Genomic DNA, 21,890 nt, shown 5'->3' on the forward strand with positions numbered 1-21,890 from the left:
TCTACTGGTGGTTGGGCATCAATAAAGTTGTTTCCAAGTTTGACATATCCAGTGGAGCAGAACCATATTCTTCCCCATTCAAAAAATATAATAGACAAATATATTTCAAAGGCAACGAAATTAACTGACAGCAGTTGCTGCAGCGCCACCACTGCACTTCTTTTCCTTTTCCTAGTTCACTTTACAGGGAAGGAAAGTATAGTTTCAAGCCTCATTTAAGTTTCAAACATGTGTGAGCATTTAAAATGAAGTTCGAAGCCTGGGTTAGCACGATGCTAAGTGAAAGCAGTCAGTGCTGTTGCAGCACTACCATTGTGCATCTATTTATTTTCTGAGGAAAGTATGGATTCAAGCCTCGGTCAGCATGCTGCTAGTGACATCAGTCTTTCGGTCTCCACTATTGCTCATCAGTTTTTTCCTGTTGAGTGATTGGCTTGTTTTTTTGAGTGTCTTCAAACCGCTGATTCCGTGTTTCTTTTCCCCGCCCACTAACTTGTCTTTCCCGCCCGGCAACGTCTCATGGCGTCTCCCCGCCCGCTCAGATAGAGACGACGGAGAGTTTATTGACATCAGGGCGATGCTCCCGGGGACCATCCCTCAACGTCTTATCTTTTGGGATCGGTGCCGACAGAACCTCGGCCCGGCTTGTATTTCTGTCCCATTGTAATTGCATTGTAATTGATCCAGCGCAGTAACTTTGCAGAGCTCCTCCACGCCCGCCTTTTGCAACTCTTATCTACAAGATGCCTGCGGGACTTTGTCGCCGTAAGCAAAAGCCAACAAAAGCTTCAATAGCAACAAAAGGAGGACGAGAAAGTGACAGCGTCAAGGGCAAATCAAAAGCCACAAACTAGATTGTCAGGTTTTTATCATGTTCAGTGAGACGTGTCATAGTTAGTTTGAAACAACACAAAAAAATCAAACCACAAATATATGGCCCATATGTCAAATCAAGGTTTAGAATGCAAATGCTGCCAAAAGCATCATTTAGACGAAATAAAGCCACACCAAACAACAGACTGTCTATCACGGCATCGTTACTGCAATTTCCAATCCCTACAAAGTTGAAATAAAAGTTTGAAAACTTAAAAAAAAAAAAAAACTGCATTTTTGTGAAAAATAAGCCATTTCTTGGAGGAGTGGGGGTGGCATGTCGTACATTTCTCGGGGGAAAAAAGTTGTACCGTTGCAAAGTTTTCCTCTTGCCAAGTTCCTCCTCTTTCTAATCACTTAATTGTTTCCAACAAGCATCAAGCAAGTAAATCAGAAAGTAAATCTATTGTCCATGTTTACTCATCTTTCCGCCAGTCACTACGACAAGTTTGATAGCATACAGAGTTAATTTATTTTATGCTTTAATGAATCTGCAGAGTTAACGCTTTAAATGTCATCCATCCATTTACTACCGCATCAGGTCACGGGGGAAGCAGCTTTAGCATGGAAGCCCAGACTTCCCTCTCCCCAGCCACTTCAACCAGCTTTTCCCGGATCCCAAGGTGTCCGTAAGCTAGCCGAGAGACATAGTCTCTCCAGCGTGTCCTGGGTCGTCCCCAGGACCTCCCGCCGGAACACCTCTCCAGGGAGCTGTCCAGGAGGCATCCCAACCAGATGACCGAGCCACCTCACCTGGCTCCTCTCCACACGGAGGAGTAGTGGCTCGTCCCTGAGTCCCTCCCGGATGACCGAGCTTCTCGCGCTATTTGGCCCGGCTTTTGCACATTTGGTGGTGTAAAACCGGAGTATAAGAGTCCTTACACTAAATGCTAGATCGCCTCACTCACCTACACGCTACCTGGAGGAGTGAGGAAAAAAAAAACAAAAAACTCCGGAGTTGCCGTATCAGGAGGAGTCTTGCTCAATGTTAAACATATTAGATACCGCCATCCTGTTTCTGACACATAATAGTCCCGCAATCTTACGTGCGTCTGGCACCAATAAATTCATTAGAGCTCTTTTATATTTAGCGATTTTGACGCAGATAGTTTGTTTTGTTACAAACTTAAGACATGTAGTGATGCTAATTTTTTCCCATTTCAGTCTAAAGAGACCACAAACAACCCTAAGAAGCATCTTAAGTCAGCAGTGGTGAATGCCAGTCAGTCCGTCAGCAATAAATGTCCGTGCAGGAACACGAAATATAAAATATATTCCAGTTGGTGCAAAATATGTTTTCTTAAAACAATTAACTATTACTTTGACGCATGCATTTTTGCTTCAACCAATTTTTGTGGTCAACCCAACCAACTTGGTTGACTTTTTCCCAGTCCTAGTCAGTTGTTTATAGGATAATTGTTGCAAGCTGCGTAGTTAATGAGGCTTTAAACTCACTGCTAACACATTGCAAACACGGCAATCTGCTGCACCACTCTGGGTTCACTCCCCGAGTCCCTGACTCCTACCTAGCGTTGCCCACTGTCCCGTATTAGCCGGGACGCCCCGTATTTTGGGCTAAATTGTTATGTCCCGTACGGGGACTTCAAAGTCACGTAAAATAATTCTCAATTCTTACACGAAATTCAGCAAACGGCATCTTTGCCATTTTTGGGCCACGGCTGCTCCCGTAGGTTGACAAGTGATATAGAAATTGCTCGGAGCCAATAAAATGAGTCGCTGGGTGTGTGTGAAGTAACTTCCTTTCACATTTGGCTTAGAATGACAGCTAAAGTTAGCCAATGACAATCAGGATGGGGGGTGAGGGCGGTCAGACGCGGGTCCTTTGACATACAAATCTACTTCCGCGTTAGCCAGAACGTTCACGCCCGCCTGCTGCGGATGTCATATATTTGTAGCAAGCTGGGTCTGCCGTTTCCTTTTAGTGGATTAAAAAAAAATGTGACGCAAAGCGACGTATTGCAATGGGAGCCGCCAACATGTCTCGTCCAGGCTGACACAGTTGACATCGCTGGAATTCCTGTGAGTCCTCACGTTATAACGTTCACACGATCAGATGTTCAATTGAATGGGAAAACTTCACATGCATGCACAATTTGTAGAACATCACACACAGTGATGCTGTTATGTTTGGGGTGTGATTGTGGACCCAAATGCGAGGAAGCAAGGTGAGGAGGCAGAGAGGTCCAAACGGGATTTTAATTTACAAAAAGCTTGCGTTGCCACACCTACAGTAAGCTTATTTTCTTCCTTTACGGCGAAAATAAGTATGAAATGTGTGGGAGAAACTAAATGCAGATTTCATCAGTAAGAATGTGAATATAAATTTTCTTTCGTAATATATTTTTACAGCTGCTACTCCAAGTTGGTCTGCATCATCATGTTGTCAGAACCATCAACAATGAAATGAAAGCAAAGCAAAGCACACAAGAAAATACAATCGCAGTGAAATATAAACCTAACTTCTGCAAGTCAACATTCACGATACTGAATATACTCTGAATGGTTGATGCAAACAATGAAGTTGCTAGGCTCTCATTAACCCATACAGGGATCCTGAAAAAATAACAGAATTTGTCAGTAGCAACTTAATTACCGAGCGTGAGTGGCCAGAATATTACATGTGACTGATACTGAAAGGCAACCCTACTCCTTCCTATCACCCGAAATAATATAATCTACGATGTTGTTAAAATGACTCGAAAGGACTTGAAACTCAAAGTGTAGGACTTGTGAATCACTTGAGACTTGTGAGTCTTGACTCCGGACTTTACTTGGGACTTGAGGGCAAAGACTTGAGACTTACTCGTGACTTACAAAAAAATTACTTACTCCCGCCTCTGCTATTCAGGTTATACCCAACATCCACCCTAACACTCAAGGAAATGTACTCTGACAGTGTAACTTTTTGTCCTAACAGTGTTAAAATAACACTGCTTACTGCATATTTGATTGAACAGTGGTAATTTAACACTGACCCATTTGCTGTGTACAGTATATTTCCTGAAAAAAAAAATATATATATGTATTTTTCAGTAAAAGCAATATTGCCTTGGTTAAGTTTAAGTTAGGGTGCGAAGCCAAGGTTCAACCTGTTCTGGCGAGCAACACATGAACAAAGAAATTGGCTAATGGCCATCGGACGTCACTAATTGCTCGCGTGCAATTAGCATGTTGCTAACTGCTGAGGTGGGAAAAGGAAGGAGGAAGTGCCTGAATGCGTCGTTGGGCCGCTATAATGCCGTCGCGCAGGCTAGCGCGAGCGTGTGCACTCCCCCCTCATTTGTCATCCTGACAGCCGCTACTTTTTTCAAGAGGTAGAAAAATGTCGCAGTCAGCTCTTCCTCGGCTTGCAAAGTACGCAAAGGAATATGTGTGTGTGCGTGTGCACGTGTGTGTAGCAACACGGCAGTATTGGCTATTTACTAGGAATAAAACCAAGCGTGTCATTTGTTGTTAGAGCGAACCTTCATTATTCGTTCGGAATTAGCCAAGGTACTAAGCAAAATGTCATAAACTGAGAAACCCAAAAAAAGAAAAGAAAAACGTCAGAAATTTCTGAAGAAAGTTTGGACATTTCCGGCAAAAGTGATAGTGGCGTATTTACATTTCAGAAAATAAGTCCTATCTTTTTCAAAAGTGTCATATTTGCAACACCCACCAAAAATGATTTCTGAAAAAGAAAAATAGTTACATACTATATCATATATAACCATGCCCAGGAACTTCTATTCTGTCACTTTCTACAGAAAAAAAGTGAAGTTGGCAAACTGACGAGAGTTCGCTACTCCCGAAGAGTCATCGTGTGGACACTGGAGACTTTGGTTTTGTCGCTATGAATGAGCTTGACCGCTGTCGTCCGACGGGCCGGCAACACCTTCGAGTCCAATTACATCCAGGAAACAGTAGAGCGAGCACAGCTCTTGACATTTACCTGCGCCGCCACCGCAGCTAATACGCCCGCTAAATGGCATCAATAGATATCGGAATGGCGATGCATATAGATCGCCAAGCGCTACACGGCTGACATTATGATCCTTCTCTCTGAGAGACCGTGATAAACAAAAGGGTTGGGAGGGGGGGGGGGGGGGGGGCTTTACGGGGTTGTGCTCGTGCGTGTGCATGCGCACATGTGGGGTGTGTGTGTTGTGTGTGTCAAGACAGGTTACAAATGAGTTTGTTTGTGTTGTGGCCTTTTGTGCCCTGGGCTATGTGTGTTGTGTGGGTGGCTCTTGGTAAATGTGATCCACACTACAGGCTGCTGTGTGTGCGCCATTATGTATTTGTGTGTGTGTGTGTGTGTGTGCCATTATGTGTGCTGAGATTTTTGAAGTCACACTAATGTGATGAAAGTCATGTTGATGTTGACCAGTCGCTGATGACGTCATTGGTATTTTCTCAGCGTTAGACTGAGCCACTGAGAACTAGAGGGAGCTAACTCCATTTTTGTCATATTGCAGGAGAGTGATTTCAAATTTTATGGCGGCAATAAAATCTGGGGGGGATGTATATCTTGGTGATTTATATGCCAATGATTACTTCTTCTGGATACAGAAAATGTGGTTTTCTTCAGAGTTGGGCATTTGGCCATACAGTATAATGATTCTGGACGTGGATCATACTTGATATTCATATTGCTGGCACTTTTACCCACAAAGGATGGACTGACATCATCTTCAGGTTCATAGGCTGGATCCTGATTATTATCATCTGGGTTGTCTGAAATAAAAGAAACTAGGTTTAGGAACAATAAAGCAGAATAGTCATCTAATTATAAATTGCTGATAAATCTGTCAATATTTCATAAAAGGTGGTATGTCACTATGAGTCTGAATTTACTGGGTTGTAAATAGGAGTTGGCCCAGTCTTGCACTGATAAATTAGTAAAGGTGCTGAGGGCAATAAAGTTCTACACCCATATTTCAAAAATGGAAGTGATCATTGAGTTAGACCAATATTCATCTGAAAGATATGCCTTTTCGTTATTAAACGATAAAGATGGACATAGCCCGCTTTGTGAGTTCTGCGGGTTTGTGCTCTGTTGTCTGAATTTTTGATGTGTTGTCTTATGTTAGGTTGTGCCAGGTTTTGAGAGGTTTGGTTGTTTTGTGGGCTTGAGTTGTGTTTGTGTTGGTCACGATGAAGCAGCAGAAACCGTTAGTGACTTCCTTCGGCCTTAAGCTGTGACACTTCCTGTCTGCAGGACTTCTTCGATCCTAGTGTGTTGTTTTGTGTTGTGCGTGTGTACTGCGTGGGGGGGGGGGTCAAGCAGGTGACCTATCGGTGAAAGTGTCGCGCATGCCAATAACCATCCTCTGGTATTAATCAGACGGGGCGGCAGTAGTGCAGAGAGGGTCAATGTTTTAAAGGGCAGCGGGGAGGGAGTGGTGACACGGTGAAACAACGATGTGGGAACACCATCTTGCCAACATCGAACACAATCTTTTTACCATACGCTCTTCCAGCTGGTGGTAATCTTCAATGCTTGAATCGAGACAACTGGGCTTTTCCTGTTTGTTGAAGTATGTTTCACTTTGAATGAGAAATGACAAATCTTGGCGTGACCACATTGGATCTAAAACAGGAAGAAGAAAATTCTTCATGAGTTTCTTGATGCCATTTGCTTTTGCTCTGACGTTTATCACTTCACTTGTCTTGGTTTCTTCCTTTCCATCGTCTTACCAGCTTTTATTTCTTTCCACTGTATTTTTCTCAGTTTTCCATATCATCACATTCTGAACTCTCGCCCAATTTTCTACCATCTTTCCGCCACTTTCGCCCATTCTTCCACCACCTTTTTACCATTGTGTCAAATATTTTCACCATCACTCCATCATTCTGCCACCATCATTTCGCAATCTTCCCTCTGTCTTTCCACCATCTTTCGTTTTCAGCACACATAAAAGTTTGTCAGGTGTGAGGTCAGGTCAGTCTACCCTGTCATACATTAAAGGCGTCCGGTGCAGCGTTAAAGGCTTTTTGGAAACATTTTGATGGAGAGGCATCTGTCGAACGCACGTTTTTCATGCTAAACTTTGTTATCTGGCACTCTGGTACGCCTGACGTTCACACCAGCTCGTTTGCTAGCGCACTGCAACATCTGTGCGGGATCAAGTACGAAATGGCTGCCAACCCATCACCAAGGGCCAAGATGGTGATTCAATGCCTGTGTCAGGTGTCATGTATACACCATACATGATTAAAATGTAATGTCAAACACTAAAGCATGAGATCACATGGTTGGTTTCATTGGCGAGTCGCTGAGGCCGGCTTATTGCTCCTTTGATCTGATTGGGATTCAAACACCCTGATGGGATCAAGCATGGTGATTCCCGATCATTTCTCTAGTTTCACTTAACTGGTTCAAACTTATTTTTATTCATCACAGATAATGTGTCTTTGTTTATATATTTATGCTAGTGGCATATAGTGACTCGCAGCACTACAGTATGAAGTGATCTTACACGACTATTTGTGGCATTTTTGTTTGGTGGTGTGCCTTGGCTCAGTAAAGTTTGGTAAACACCAAACTATAGTTGAACATGCTAAGGCTAATAAGTTGGACAAGTACTCCAAAAATACACCACCATCAAATATTATGCCATGGAAATTAAAGGAAAATATTGAAAAATCTTCATTGATTGACACTGATTTCCTTCCAAACACCTCACAGCAGCCATAAAACCCTCAAACAAGTTTGGTTTTCAAATTAGGGATTCAAACCAGCATATTGGTTTCAAATGATTGATTCAAGCCTGTATTTCCAGGCTTTAACCATGAAATCACAATCTTCAAAAATGCTCAGTGTTCTTCTTCAATTTTTCTTTGATCGCCACTGAGTTCATTGACTTGACCCTTGTTCTGAGCATTGGTTGACCCAGTGTCAAGCAAATGCATTTTTTATGCAACAAGATACAACCAAAGAAAATCATTAAAAAAAAAAAATGTTGAGTGAATCCAAAGATTTGTTTCTCTTCCACATGTTTGAAGATGAAAATGTGTGCAGACTGAGAACTACTGTATTTAATAGCCTACTTTATTGTGGATATAAAACGTTAAACTGTTTTACCTGATTTTTTTGTTTTCTAACTAAAATGGTGCAGCAGAATGACGACTTTGCTGCCCAGCGTGACTTGACAGTTAGCTATGTCTACACACCGAAAATGCATTTTCCCATTTGGATCATCTGCTGGCATGGCCACTTTAGAGTGCCTCGTTGTTGGTCGTGAGTGCATGCACAACACTGGTAGGGGAAGGGGGACATTTTATTTATTTATTTTTAAAGTCCATCTTGGTAGCCAGCGTGTGGACCAAGGTCTTCGGAAAAGCCTTGGGAACGGAGGTGTTAAGTGGATATATTTTCATGCTCAAACATGTAATGTCAACAGCATATGCAACAGTTTACAGTATGTGGACAAGAGTAGGCCCAATAACTAAAGCGATTAAAAAAAAAAAAGAAAATGTCCTTTCCAAGTGTTCCTTGCCGAAATTGTTCCATGCGGATCCAATTTTGTCCAAGTCAAAAGTCAAGGGGGAATAGTCAAAGTCATAGAATGTCTCCAAAGGTGATATTGTTGTCGGTCAATAAGATTATCACGATCCTACCGCAAGCCGCTGGTTAGGAGGTGTGACAATCGTTCTTTGTTCGTCGTGGGTAGCTCACCATCAAACGGATCACTGATGCAATTTGTTGGAAGACTGGGGCGTCACCAATCTTTCTGGCATCACAAAACACCTGACCTGTATAAAGAACAGGCTTATAGTTCAGGATCTAAGGTTTCTAGGTGTTGTACAACATAAAATTCTTTTCAGTAAGGAAAATAAAATAGCATGGTTGCAGGAAGGCGACAACCAATATTTCCCATCAACAATTCAATACTGTCAAAATATAGCATTTTAACCTTTTGAAATTACAATCAATTGAAATGATGTAACCACATTTCACTTATGACCCTTTAAGATAATACACAACTCACATTCTCAATGTGGAGTATTCTTTTAGCCATTTAAACTAAAATAATAACATGAAATTACTTCCTTCTATTGTGAGTAACTTTAACCTCAAATCACAATGAGGACACAAAAGTGATACTTCACTGTCAAAATCTCAAGTAATTATTTTTGTGAACAATAAACTTCCCTTTTTGGTCATAAAATAAAAATACATCCTCCAGAAACAAAATAAAAGTACAAAAATATATTTAGAAAACCACTAAATTTAGCTCCATTCACTTCGTTGTGTTCTCCACACACACGCACACAAACACGGAGAACTTTCTAGAGCTAGCTTACCAAGGAAGAGGTTTTCCACCCAAAAAGCGTGGCAGTAAAAGGTCTCCTTCTGAATTCCCGAACTTCTAAAATCACATTTAGACGGGTTTACAATCGCGGACAATTCAATGTTAAATACCAAAGGAATTTAACTAAGTTTCCATACCGTTTTTCTTTGTTTACATCCAAAATACACGGTAGAAATCAGAAGCCAGTGCTCGTTTGTATTTGCGAAGTTAAGCTTCAGTGAATAGTTTAGAGCACTACTTCCGGTTTCTTTACAAAATAAACTTCCGGTTTTCAAAATAAAATTGCATACGACTCAAAAATAAAATACAGTAAGTGCAAAATAATGATTGGAAATGAATAAAGATGATTTGTTAACCCCTTTTAGGTGGGTTACAAACACATTTTTTTTTTTTACACTGCCAAACAGAAACGATCAGCTGCAGACTATCATGTTCTGTGATTTCTATGACAGCTTTTTTTGCGTCAGTATAGGCCTACGCATTTTCTGACCTTGTTTTGTTACATTTTTATGATTATATTTGGGGTTACCGCTGCTGGGAGTCGTTGTGGATGGGCAGATGTTCTCCATCTTTTGTGGCCCTTCTTGCTGGAAAACAACAAGAACAACAACATCCAGCAATAAGCCAGACGCAGAGCTGGGTAGATTTGGCATTGATATATGGAGGCGTCCACTATTGAATGTATCGGTCGCCTGGGTGAAATCCATCGAAGACAAATCCATACAGCGCAATTATTGCTCTCTAAATAGCCTCAGTGAATGCCTGAGAAGCGAACTGCATGTCTACAGTGCTCAAAGGCGGATTTGATTGACGCGCTGCCTTTCAAGGGTTTCCGATGTGCCGCTCGGTTGCCAGGTGACAAACACTCGACCTTGGCGGCGCCATTCAACGCTCGCCGCCGCCATCCACAAAACAAAGTTGATTCGCAGTCTCAACATTCATGAACTCTATAGGCACTTGTTTTTTTTTTTTAAGAAGAGAAATTAACACTATTGTAAAACTTGAACACACTTTTATTGCATTTTTACAATATACTTAATACAATGCCCTGGGAAAGGAGAGATACAGTCACCAATGCACTTTGCAGCTATTTTAAGGTTACATGTGGTAATAATAATAATAATAATAATAATAATAATAATAATAATAATAATAATAATAAATTAAATTTCTAATCCACTTTTCATCAGCATGATCTCAAAGTGCTAACAGAAAATAAAACAACATAAAAAGAAAATAGGAAATAGAATAAAATCGGATTCTCAATTAAATATCATAGGCCTGTCTAAATAAAAAGGTTTTCAGGCCTGATTTAAAAGATGAAGTGGTGGCATGTTATTAGGGGTGGTAACCTCTAGGTATCTCACGATATGATACAATATGCGATACAAGGCTCGCGATAACGATTATCTCATGATATGATGATACCGCGATTATCAATATATTGGTCAGTTAATAAATCCACGATAATCTATGGTAAAACTACTCAAAACAAACTGATGTTTTTCCAATCAGAAAATTGTTTTGTTTTGTACCATCACTGAAACACAATATTAAAACTGATTTCTTCTTCACAGTGAGTACGGTATCTTTATTTTTATTTTTTTAACAAATACAAATGTCTTCTTAACAGAGACAACTTTCTGTGAACATAATTTGTGTCTTTCTTAAAAACTATTGTCATGCAACATGTCAGTTACATAGTCAATTGTTTCATTTTATAAACTGGCAACTTTTTGTGTAACATTGCAAAAGTAAATAAATAAATAAGATTACTTAAATATTAAATCAATTTAAATCAATATCAATATCCCTCAGAGATTGTGTGCTTCAAAAAGTCGAAACATAAAATACGTTTTAAAATTTTAAAATTGAAGATGTACTGTAATACACATTTTTCATAGAAACGTGTGCAAAACTGAGTCAGGTGCTGGACAGATAAATGTCTTACAACAGTAAAAGTAAGCTCATGAGTCTTCTTCTCCTGAAGACTTCCGTACATTTCCCCTCCATTCTTATGAGGTGCACCCCTAGTGGCCCGCCAAAGAATTGCTCAATAAGTAAGTTGTTATAGTGGCTGTATATTAACTGCAAATATTGCAATACTTGTATAGGCGTATCGATAATCTATCGGGAGACAAAGTGTCACGATTTATCGCCTTATCGATCTATCGTCACACTCCTACATGTTATACAGTATTTATATGCAATATGTTAAGGTTATGAGTGGCTTCTCAAAGTCTGAATGGTACTTTTCTAGTGTGGCATATAAGATTCCTGTCTGTGTGGTATATTAATGCTATTTATGGCATAATAAGGAAGTCCAAGTTTTGCGGTGGATTTTTCCAGGGTGTATCGTTTGAATGCCAAATGATAACACGTTTTAGGTTGTGGCGTATTCGGTTCGTGTTGAGGAAGTAGGTACCGGCCAATCATGGCTTACCTGTTTTCTGAGGTTGGTCAGTAAACTGAGCCATGATTGGTCGTTACCTACTTCCTCCGCACAGGTGATGTCATCATCAGTTGACAAGTGGAAAATTTACTTTTTAAAGGTATTCATTGCACTTGAAAAATAATGAAGTTACCACATCAATTATAGACAAAATATGAACTTTTTACTGCAGAAAATGGCTAAATGAGTCAAGTACCCCTTTTACGTTTGAATCGTAGTGCTTTATATTAAGGGAACATGGGATCTTAAGGTTACGTGTAGCATATTAATGCTATATGTAGAACAATATGGCACTTCATGAAGGTTATATGTGGCATATTAAAATCATGTTTGGCTTATTATGGTTTAAATGCCAAATGGTACCACTTAGGGGGGCTTGGCATATTAAGATTTGAGGTTCCATTGTATTTTTCCACTTTCTATTTGCGCTCAATATCAGGCCTTAGCATTGAAGCTGAACCTGGAGCTATTAGGCGCCTGATTCGGGACACCTCTAGACACCGGCCCGAGCCACCCCCCCACACTAAACGGTCCCAGGGGTACGCACCGGCGGCCCGGTCCTCCAAATTGAGCTAAAGGCGCTCGGACATTAGCATACGCAGATTGTCGGAGGCAAATGAATGACAAGACTTTCATCTTGCGGCGTGTCAGCCTCGCTTAGTGGCGACACGCTTCAAAGTCTGCCGAGTGCCGCCGAGGTCGCCCGCGGGACAAGTTTGGGGGGTGGGGGGGGCAACAAGATGACTTCATCAAGACCCGAACAAGACGTCAAAAAGAAAACCAGCTCCAAGTATACAGAAAATATTTGCTGTTTACTACATTATTGCGTCAATGTCGGGTTTTTAAGACGGGTTTTGAGACAGGGTAATAATAAAATGTCAAATCAGCATTACGGTTTAAAATCTGGTGCTGAGTTTCAAGTAATGTTGTTCCGATACCAATACTGGTATTGGCAGAGATGCAGATACAGTGGTATCGGTATCGGTGACTACTCACAAGTAACATGCCGATACCATTAATTACAACGCTAATATAGGTTTTTGGATGCAGCATCTTGTGTCTTGCTCATGCACGACATTATCACGACATGTGACATGTTCACTGCATGCCGATGAATGCTCTGAACCAATGGCAGGACAGCTTTTTCGTGTTGAGGAAAAAAAACCTTAAGTATCGGTATCGTATCGGTATCGGCCGATACTGCAAAGCTGGGTATCGGTATCGGTATCGGAGCCAAAAAACGGTATTGGAACAACACTAGTTTCAAGTCAGGGTTACGGTTTCAATCCATGGAAAATATGATAAATTTGGGTTACAAGACTGATTTTAAAGCCAAGGTTAGGGTGTTAAGGTTTTAAGCTTAGGTTAGGGTTGAAAATTATTATTTTAAGCCATTTTGAGTTAGTTTTTGAAGCCCGGTGTTGGGTTTCAGGTAATATGGTGGTGTAGGGTTTAAAGTTATATGGTTTAACCCTTCGGTTCTGATTTCAAATTCACATTTTAAGTCAGTTTTAAATTGAAGTTTTAAGCCAGGGTTTGTGTTTCAAGTTGGGGTTTCAATGCAGGGTTGGGGTTTCAAACTCAGCATTTAAACCCCAATTTGGGTTTCAAGCCATAAACCTCGCTTGTATGAAGTCAGGTTTTCAAGTCATTGATAGGGTTTCAAGCTTTAGGATATTAAATTGAGGCTTCAGACCAGGGTTAAGGTTTTAAATTTGTTTTTCAAGCATTAGATGGGGGTGTCATGTTTGGGTTTTTAGCCAGGATTAAATTAGGGGTTTCAAGTCTTGTTTAAAATGTGTCTTTCAAGCCAACATTTTGTTTTAAATTAAGGTTTCAAGCCAGGGTGAGTTTCATAAGGTTATTATTGGTCTGTGCCTCAACCTTACACACAATTTTGTGCTAAATGACTTTTTACCTTGGTGGAGGTCATGCAGGAATGAGGGACATTAATTACGCCAGTCAGAATGTTCGGCCAGTAAGATTTTCATCAACATGCCAGTGGACGACTTCTTGCTGTGGATTTGTATCACTCATTAAAAGTCCAAGTGAACATTGACAACAGAAAAAATCCAACAATCATCCTGTCCCGCCTCCCAAAAAATAGATAAAAAATGCGACAACGTCTCCACTCCTGCTAATGATATCATCAGCAAGGTTTTTAATTGTGATGAGACGACATTTGTCAACGCCGTGACCTCTAACATCTCCCGTCTCCGCCCCCGTCTCTTCATCTCCGAGTCCTGACTCGACGGAATCCCGCCCAAATGGGCGGCGTTCATCAAATTTCTCCATTAACGTGACGAGCGTGTCCGCGATTAGGAAACCCTTGCGCGACGGGACTGCACACTTGGCACTCCGCAGATCGCCCGAGAATATGGCTGCCGTATGTATTAAGGTTATCTGTGGCATGTCAAGGCCAAGTGTGGCACATTAAACTTATGGGTGGCAGATTAGTTACGTGAACCATTTTAAGGTTATACATGGCATTTTTCAGTTCATGTGGTATGTTGAGACTGTGTGTGGCATATAACAGTTATGGGCTGCATGTTAAAGTTATGTCTGGAATGTAAGACATATCATGGCCAGGTCATGTAAAGTGCCTTTTAGCATATTAAGGTTACATTTGGCGTATTATTATTTTTTTTTTAATGCATATCAAGGATATTTGTGGCAATGTCCTATGGCATATGAAGAGAGACATATTGAGGTAATATAAGGCATGTTAAGGTTCTGTGTGGCATTTTAAAGTTCCATGTGGTATTGTATGTAAGTAAGGTTATGGGTGCCATGTTAAAGTTACTGGCATATTAGGTTACATGAGACACGACTGACATCTGGCATAGTAAGGTTTTGTATGGCATAATTAGGTTTTGTGTGTCATATTAAAGTCCCACGTAAGATATACTTTTCTCCATCTTCACTTGTTGACAGTGTTTGTCGTCGAGCAGAAGATTTTACTTAACTCATTCACTGCCAATGTCGACTATAGACGTCAAAAATCCAAGCAAACAGCCAGTGCAAATTTTGACAAGAAATTTGAATTTAGTTTTAGTTATTCATTGTTTTCATTCATAGTTATTAATCCCCATTGTTATTAATAACAACAATGACAACAATTTCATTGCTAAGTGCTACCATCGTGCATAGTGATCGGTCTTGGTCTTACTGAGACCACAAACTGGGTCTCGACCTCCAGAAGTCAATTTAGTCGACTAAAATTGCTCCTTATTTTTGTCGACTAAAGGTTGGATTAAAACTCAAATACAATCAGGTGACTAAGTTATTACTAGGGCTTTAATTATATTTAGTCAGAAGACTATAACTAAAACTAAATTGAAATTTCTTTTTTTTAAATTAAAATTTTAATTTAATTAAATTTTATTTTTTTCAAAATTAACACTGGCTGTTTGCTTGGATTTTTGACGTCTATAGTTGTCGTTGGCAGTGAATGAGTTAAAAGCAAAATCATACTCGGGGTCTACGGCGCAACAAACGTCGCACAGCAATCCACCATTGCTGTTATGAATGTTGGCGATATCATACAAGAACTGGGGCAATGATGTCATCATCTCAGGAAAGATGTACCCCCAGAAACATGAAGGCATGTAAGCCTTTTGACATCCATGCACTCTGAGACACGGTTTCAAAAGTGATAATTTTTGGGCTGCCTCTTGCCCTAAACTTACCCTTACCACTAGGGTGACTAAACATCCCGTGTAGTGCATGCACGCACACCATTTGTATCTCAATTCATGCGTCCTACAAATTGAAGTCATGTCCCGCCAAATCAGTGCTTGCCCTGTTTGTTAGCCTCATGTTGCTATATCTTCAGCTAGCATGTTCAAAAATACATGGGCAACATCTGCGTGCTAAAGATGACTTAGTCATCAAGATTTATTCGAAGCTGGTCTGAGGACAACACACAGCAACAGCAAGACACAGTTACCTTTGTAAGCACTTCACTAAGGATACACAATCCCAAGTCACGTTTGAGTGGTGAGTGATATATTGTTATGCTGTTTCTATGCCGGATGTATGACTTCACATGATCTGTGGCAATGTTTGGGGACGGCTGCTAATAAGTAAACATCAGTGACGTGCGGTCAGGGCAGGCAAGGTAGGCACTGGCTGACCAAGGCTGAAATGAAACGAAAATGAATTCCATTCTTCTATTTAAATTATTTTTGTATTTCACAAAGCCTACACTACCTATATACATTTGAAAGTGACAACATCTGGCGATTTTCAAAGCTCAGTTAAAAAGGACTCACGATTTCTTCTGGCCTGCAGGCAAAAATGCTGCAAAATTCTCCTGCTCAAGGCACACGCCTCCGATGCCTCCAGCAGCCCTGAGTAGCGATGTGTGTTCGCGCATGTGTAGTCAGTTTTCCAGTAGAAAAGTCCTTTACGCAAATAGGCAGATACGTTCGCACAGTGCATTCGTGAATTCAAAACACACTTAGTGCACAGTACACGCCGGTAAGATGACGCCACTCTGGAAAATACAAAACTATTTTCACGCCTTTCTTTTGAGGAAAAACGTCATCTTTTGAAGGATGAGAGCCCAACACCTTAGCTACCGGATCTTCAGCAAAGTAAGGGATAGAATTATTCGTACTTTTCACAAAGAATGCTACAAAAGGAAATAGCCTACTGGCTTTGTGGATGGTTTCACTTTACATGATGTTTGACATTGCTATTGCTAGCTTGATTTTGCAAGGAATTAGACTGTTTTACTGGGAGATGTCCTCTTTATTACATCCTTTCCGGGCGTCCGGACGGGTTTTTATTAATGAATGAAATTGTCCGGTTTTTGTTGTGCGGCAAATGGGAGGTGGAGTGCACTGCACTACCCACATTTGCGTACATCAGTTAGCGTTCGAATATTGCCTTCAGCTGCAACGGTGGCCCAGAGTTTTAGCTGAGTGGCAAAGTGATGAGCTGCCTCACGGGAGGCGAAGGGCACGAACCTGGCTCATCCCAATTTGTTTGCAGAGCAAAAAATGCGCTTAAAACATTGTGTCTGTCATAATCATTTTTGTTAAGTAATTTTTGTTTCGAACAATACATCGGAGGCATGCATTAAAATAGTTTGAATGTATAGTATCTTGGAGTAAACACTATCATTTTTAAGTATATTAGTTAGGCCTAAGTGTCTTTTTTTTTTTTTTTTTTTTTTCCCCCATTAAAATAGGGTCACCCTAGGAAAAGTTGTACACTCGCCTGCCGACACACACATTTGTGATTGGTGTGTATGTTTCAATTTAATGCTACGTTCTCACCAAATCCGAAAAGGCGAACTGGAACACTTCATTCGTGAGCGTTTCGCCGCGTAGAGTGTTTTTGGAACGGTTGCCGCTCATTCGCGCTTTCGTGCTCACCGTAGCGGAGGAGGCGTGTCCCTTGGTGAACAAGGAAGTGGAGCACTTTAGCGAGTCAACAAAAAGTGAGCACCGCCAACTACTTTCACGTCTTTCCTGGGACTAAACAGCCGTGGCACTATTTTCTTCTTTTTTGAGGTACGTGATAGCACTTTCGCTTTTTTTAGTGGCAATCGGGCGGCCGGCATTTGAGTTAAAAATAGCTTTGGCGTTAATAATAAGCACTGCTGCTAACTCGGTACAGTTCAAAAGCAAGTAAACAGACTTACCAGCACTTTCTTGATCATCATTCTGTCACGGCTGGCCGTGTTGTTGCGCTCGGGGTGACAATAGAGAGGACGCTGTGTGTGACGTGGCCCGTACTCGAAGCCGATTGGCTACCGCGAGGCGAAACGCGAAAAAAGTTAAATTTTTTGAACTTCGACGAATATGTGAATGTGCGGATTTTCGGCGCGAATGTGCGGATTTTCGGCGCGACTGTGCGGATTTTCGCTGCTGCGTACCGCGTCCCAACGCGCGAAACGCGTCCTCCGCGCCGCCCCACGCACTTTCGTTCCGTTGCGCGCGAACTCCATTGACTACAATGCAAACGCGCCGCCGAATCGCCGTCCCTCGCTTTTGGTGAGAACGCAGCATTAGACTGCCTGCCTAATCAAGTCTAGAGCTCACTGTACGTCCCTGGTAAACATAACATTCTAAATTGAGCTAGTGCATTACATCAATGTCAGGACAAATTGTAATACTTTTGTTGTCCTTTAAATAATTAGTATGAATCATATCCATGAATGCAGTTGTACAGTATAAAATGTTCAATATGAAATAATCACAAAACGTATGCGCCACCACTGCAAATTCATCATCACCGCCGCGCTGAGGAGTGCCTCAGGAACAACCTCTTGTCTCCCGTTGGGCTTATTAGCAGTTGGTCACCCTACTTAGCACACAAACTCCTGAATCACCTAAACCTCACACTAACCTCAAACCTAACCCAGACTCTAACCCTTGCCAACCCAAAAACCCTGATCCCACTGCCATTAATCACTACTTAGTTTGCTATTATTGTGAAAGTAACTAGTGACAACATATGCCACTCAGCACCACTATGATGAACTGGATAAGAGTTGGCCTCATTTTGATGGCAAAATATTAATTGCTTGCAATTCACAAAATCTCAATAAATGACACCTTTCAAAACCGCATCAATCAGATAAAACTCATTCTAGTCAAGCTGTTTCGTTACTCCACTGACAATCAGGACACCGACACAGCCAGACAGATGATGGGGTACGCTTAGCAGGTGTTCCTCCTTGTGGGGTCCATGTGGTGGGTGGTGGTCAGCTGCCTTTTTGTGCATCTTTACCAGCACTGTTGACTTGGCCGCCCACTGCCCCTTGCAGCCTGTCATTGCATCACAGCAACACACATATACATAATTTAACACTGTCCATGTATAATACATTCGGATGTACGGGGCTATTGACGTTTTAATGTTACTTGATGACTCATTTGATTCATGAAACTGGGAGAAAAAAAAAAGTCGATGAGTTTGACCAAGTACGCAGGTCATGTATGAAGATTTTTCAGTTTTTTTTTTGTTTTTTTTTGCTGAATAAAATATATCATCGTTGAATGGTATTTCAGCTGTTGACGTACATGTTTGATTGCTAATCAGGAATGCATTTGACTGGCAAAACTAACAGAAAAGAATTTCTATCGACCAAAGTTGTGCAGAATTTTAGGACCTGACAAAGTTGGGAACTCATCTGTACTTTTATTTTATTTGGCAATGTTTGTTCATAAATTAGTGACATTATCAAATTGATAGCATGTATTACTGCTACTTGGGGACACATTTGATTAGTGAAATTAGTGTGGAATGATGACACTGACCAAACTTGCAGGAAAGTTGGTGGATTTTCAATGTTGTGAGGCTTCACATAGAGGTTGGGGGTCATTTTTGTTCCTAGATCCAAGACATTGTCGTTCAATAGTATTTGTAGAGTCTGTATATGTATTCTTCACTCTGAGGGAGGGAAGATGTGTAATAATAAGCAAAACTCGCTAAGAATGATACACATTGTGGGAAAGTTGGTGGAATTGGACAAAGTTGAGAAAAAAAAATCGCACAAAATTTTGTTTGTAAATTACAGATGTTACCAATTATTAGCAATTAGAACATTGCGCATGTTGCAGGTCACATTTACTTGGCAAAACTCAGAGAAATTGGTTGGGCAACAATGCGGACAAATTTGGGGTGGCACAGTTTCACTGCATCGCAGCAACGCGCACCTTCATAATTTAACACGTGTTTACGGAACACCGACCATGTCGAGTAGGGCACGTACATGTACACCGGCCATGAATAATACATGCGGGCTCCAAGCTACGATGCTACGGCGGCTCAGTGGTGGCGCACATAAGCAAGAGTAAATGTCCTGACATTTCCAATATCCACCCGGCCCCAAATGTGCTGAATGCACACAAGCACTCACTCAAGAGGCTCTTAATGGTGGCGGGTGGAGACAGTGGCGATGGATGCTGGTAAGGGGTGGGGGCGGCCTGGTGGGAAGGGGGGATTATTGTAAAGGTGCCTCTGAGAATTTTGTCATTTTTGTTGGTAGACACTTGACAGATACATTTGAGCGATACTGTAGAATTGAGTTGATTGAGGAAAATCACGGTGGAGGTGGTTGACAACAAGTTGGTAAAGTTGGTAAATTGGACAAAGTTTCCAGATAAAAATTATTTTTTGGGAGGGTGTTAAATGAGAGACATCTTTTTTTTTTTTTTGACTTAGCTATTTGAGCTCTACTGATCTACTGACTGATTAAAGAAATTCTAATGACGTAGATTGGCCAACATTTAGGGAAAATCGGACGAATTTGACAATGTTGCGAGGTTTCACATGAAATTCGTTGGTGATTGTGGTTGCTTAGTAAAAAAAAAAAAAAAAACTCGATGCACATTTGATCGTGATGACTTAATACGTTAAAATGTTGGCAGACAAATTTTGTGTAAAATGACAATGTGACAAAATTTTAGAAACGTTTGGACTGGACAAATTTACCAAGTCTTGATAAATGGTCTTTGTTGGTGAATTAAGATTATCATGTGCTAAAATTTAGACAGCTGACATTTCAAAGGAACTCGGGTAAAACTTGCTGAAAATTGGCCAAGATTTGGGGAAAACTGGTGTTTGAAATAGATTATAAATGGAAACTATTGTAAAGATGCCTCTGCTTGATTCATGGCAAAAGTTGTGGCGGTTATAACCGTCCAAGGATGTCTAATGTCAGGTGGGAGCCATGCGAAACAGGTGGGCTGCGTAGCCCTCGCCAACAAATAATGAGGCGCACATGCACATACGGAATTAAAACAACATATATGTTGTGGGACTTTGGTGCAACTGCAATTTCGTCAGTGCGGCGCCTCACGTCAATAAAGTGTCAACGTTGGAATCCCTGCGCGAAATAGGTGAAAACCCAATGGAGGGCGGCGGCTAATGTGAGCCGCAGATTTCCACCCGAAGGGGACGGCGGTCACCGACTCTTGATGAAGGGGCAGTACCGCCGTCTCACCCGGCGCAAATTTATGACGGCGAGAATTTGTGCCCAGGGATCCGAACACGCTGGCTGATGGACGCCGGCGCTGCCTTGGGGTGCGGTGGGATTTATGAGAGTTGTCCCCGTTTCACTCTCTCCTCACACGACAGGTCACTTCATCAAAGGAATCCTTTTAACGTACATGCCAAATATGATTTTACTACATTATTTTAAAGTCGGCTAGATTTACGAGCCGTGACGCTGCTAATTAACGTAAAACTCGGTGGCGGGAAAAACGTGGGACATTTGGCTCACTTTCATCTTGCGTCTCGAGTCAGCATTTCCTGACTGTGAGTCAAGCTGGAATGTTCTTTCGTAAGTGCTCTTACTTCCTGCCTCTGAGCGGCTGCTTTGCTCTCATTGGATGACATCATGCATGCAAATTCCTGTGAATGCGTGTTGACTCACCATGAAAAAGGGAGGAACAAATTAAGGTAAATTTGAACATAAAAAGCAGCACCCTTTACCAGTTTCCCCAATCTCCATGACCTGTGTGATTATGTTATTAAAAGGTGACGTGTATTTTCCTAGCACATCTAATTTGGGTGCAACAAGTTGGGAAATGATAGCTTTTTTCTCAGCAGTGCAGCATACGGTAGATAGGCATATAAAAACGTGGATTGTTATTTAGAAAATACCAAGACAAGCAGTCATTTAAATGTGTAACACCATCCCATATGATAATGTTAATATACATTATGGGACTGTTACACAATTCTAAATACACTGTAGATTAAGAGTCGCTGGCAAGCTGATGACTTGGAAGTTTGCAGTGCGTAAAACATGAACCGGCCAAGCATGTTTGCGATAATTAACCGCTAAGCCTTCAAGCGGGCTCGTCGGAGTCTCGTCACAGTGTGTATGTATATTTTTCTTTTCTAGCGTGTATTTAGCGGAGCGAGAGACCTTCTAAGAGAAACATTTGCACAGATTTGGAGAGTCAGACAAATGAGACGGCGAGTCACCGCAGTGCTGCAAAAGACAGAAAATTCACACTGGTATTGATCTTACTTAATTAGATTCCTATCTGCTCCCTGGGGGACCTGTGTTACAGCAACACATTACACACACACACACGCACGCACATGCGCGCGCATGAGAGAGCAAGCGAGAGAATATGAACTGAATTAATATCATTTCAAAGCCTGGCGAACAAAATGTGATTTGATTATTGAGAATATTTTTCATGTCTAATTACACTTTCCCTTCGCCGCTGTAAAGTTTTCTTAACTTTGTTTTCGGCAATTCCTGATGAAAGAAC

At 41.2% G+C, this 21,890-nt stretch overlaps 1 protein-coding gene and 1 long non-coding RNA gene across 8 annotated transcripts in view; one reads left to right on the top strand and one right to left on the bottom strand.

The window, feature by feature from the left end:
- Positions 1-21,890, top strand: part of LOC144025068 (RNA binding protein fox-1 homolog 3-like) — a 461,720-nt gene that overhangs the window by 225,529 nt on the left and 214,301 nt on the right. The window lies entirely within an intron of this gene.
- LOC144025175 (uncharacterized) lies at positions 3,073-9,404 on the bottom strand. Its single transcript, XR_013284825.1, has 5 exons — positions 9,329-9,404; positions 9,184-9,248; positions 8,555-8,631; positions 6,342-6,466; positions 3,073-5,610 (listed from the first exon to the last, which is right to left on the bottom strand). It is a non-coding gene; the product is annotated as an uncharacterized LOC144025175 (long non-coding RNA).

Source organism: Festucalex cinctus, chromosome 1 (genome assembly GCF_051991245.1).
Source record: "Festucalex cinctus isolate MCC-2025b chromosome 1, RoL_Fcin_1.0, whole genome shotgun sequence".
NCBI classification, from domain to species: domain Eukaryota; kingdom Metazoa; phylum Chordata; class Actinopteri; order Syngnathiformes; family Syngnathidae; genus Festucalex; species Festucalex cinctus.